Below are 2,172 nucleotides of genomic sequence, written 5' to 3' on the forward strand. Positions count from 1 at the left end.
TTTGCAGGCTTCCCGAGAGTACTGTGGATTTGGCATATTTTGTCCAAGATTTTGTTGAGGTTAGATATCTTGTCCCTGTTATCCTTGAGGGGCAACTTTTTCTGATTCTGCTGAGAGCTTTTGAATCCGGTGTTGACTGCCGTGTTCTTTGGGCTGTTTCCCTTGGTCCGGCTCTGGTCCTTGCTACGTCGCGGTTTCTCGTTTCCATTCCTAAACTCGGATTACTTGGGTCGCTGGTACTGCTTCTTGCCAACCAGCTATGCTCTCCTGTGCAAAAGTGGGTCATGAGGCTTGTTAATGCGGCCATTGTTCTTGGCTTTTCTTGGCCGAGGTGTCTGGCGAGCCATTCGTCTCGAACGCTGTGTTTAAAAGCTGCTAAGGCTTCGGCGTCCGGACAGTCGGCTATCTGGTTCTTTTTAGTAAGAAATCTGTTCCAGAGTTTCCAGGCTGACTCTCCGGGTTGTTGAGTTATATGACTTAGATCATCTGCATCCGGAGGTCGGACATAGGTCCCTTGAAAATTTGCCCGGAAAGCATCCTCGAGCTCTTCCCAACTTCCTATAGTGTCTTCAGGAAGGCTTTTAAGCCAATGCCGGGCTCGCCCTTTGAGCTTGAGGGGTAAATATTTTATGGCGTGGAGGTCATATCCTCTAGCCATGTGTATGTGGAGGATATAATCCTCAATCCAGACTCCAGGGTCTGTTGTTCCGTCGTATGCCTCTATGTTTACGGGCTTGAATCCCGCTGGAAATTCATGGTCCAGCACCTCGTCGGTGAAACATAGGGGGTGTGCGGCACCCCTATATTTGGGTGTGCCGTGATGTTCGGATACTTGTTGTGTTGCATTGCTTACTAGATCTTGCTTTCTTGGCCCGTAGATAGATCTGGCTGGGCCGTCTTTTTGATGCGAATCCTTGTGCGGATCGCGTGCCGGCTTGTGTGCGACGCCCTTTGCCGCTCTATGTTGGCCATGGGGTTGTTTATCTGACCGGGTGTCTTCTTTATTTTTTGATTGCGGGGGCTCTAAGGCCTTCTCATCAAATTCCGGCAGTAATTTTCGCTTTGGATAGCTCTTTGTATGGCGACTGTTGCCGTACTTGTCTGCGGTGTTGAGTACTTTGCCCCCATCTAATTCTGAGTGCATCTTCCGCTGTTTTCAGCTTCTGCTTCTGCTTTTTCAGGCTACGCGCAGTGGCGACGAGCCTTTTGTGGAGGTTCTTCTGCTCCAGCAACTTGTTCGGCGTGAGGTCGTCCGAACTATTATCTTCGTCGGGGACGGGTTGTTCGGTTTGGTTACCCAAGTTTCCCTGTTCGCATGGTTGCTCGATGGCATGTTCGTCGTCTGCCGGTTCGCCCTGCTCTATGGCTGGGTCTCTGTCGAGGTGGGGTTTGGCGCGGCGCTTACGTTGCTGCTTTGATTGCTTTTCGAGGGAACGATCCCTCGTCGCCTCCCTTTGTTCCTCGTCGTCGTTTCTTTTAGGTGTGTCCACCATGTATACATCATGAGATGAGGTGGTTGTCCAGTGCCCTATAGGCGCTGATTCCTGTTCGTCTCCTGCATCATCGTCCATACCGTCGATGTCTTCGGAGTCGAAGTCGAGCATGTTGATTAAATTATTGACAGTGGCTACGAAGTGGGTGGTGGGTGGGCTTTGAATTTCTTCGTCGTCCGCATCCCATCGTCACTGACCATAGTCCGGCCAAGGCTCTCCTGATAAAGAGAGAGACTTTAGTGAATTCAGAATGTCGCCGAAGGGCGAGTGCTGAAAGATGTCTGTGGCGGCAAACTCCATGATCGGCGCCCAATCGGGTTCGATCGGTAGGGGCACAGAAGGTTCGGAGTCCGGAAAGGAGTCCGACACCTTGGAGTCACGAGCTTCGTAAAGGATAAGGCTGGTGCTCGTCTCGATCGCCGTAGAGATTGCAGCCCCCGAGGCGGTGTCCAGCCACCCGTCCTTGATTGGCACAGTCGGCTCCGAGCTAAGGGCCGGAGCGGACACTAGGGCGGCCTCCTAGGCACTGTTCGGCGGCAGAGCTAGATCATGCCCATCGTGACAGTGCGGCGCGCTCGGCTGTGGCTCGAACCCGTCGAAGATCAAGTCTCCGCGGATGTCAGCCGTGTAGTTCAAACTTCCAAACCTGGCCTGATGGCCAGGGGCGTAGCTTTCGATC

The sequence above is a fragment of the Triticum aestivum genome, chromosome 5B, assembly GCF_018294505.1.
Source record: "Triticum aestivum cultivar Chinese Spring chromosome 5B, IWGSC CS RefSeq v2.1, whole genome shotgun sequence".
Classification (NCBI taxonomy): domain Eukaryota; kingdom Viridiplantae; phylum Streptophyta; class Magnoliopsida; order Poales; family Poaceae; genus Triticum; species Triticum aestivum.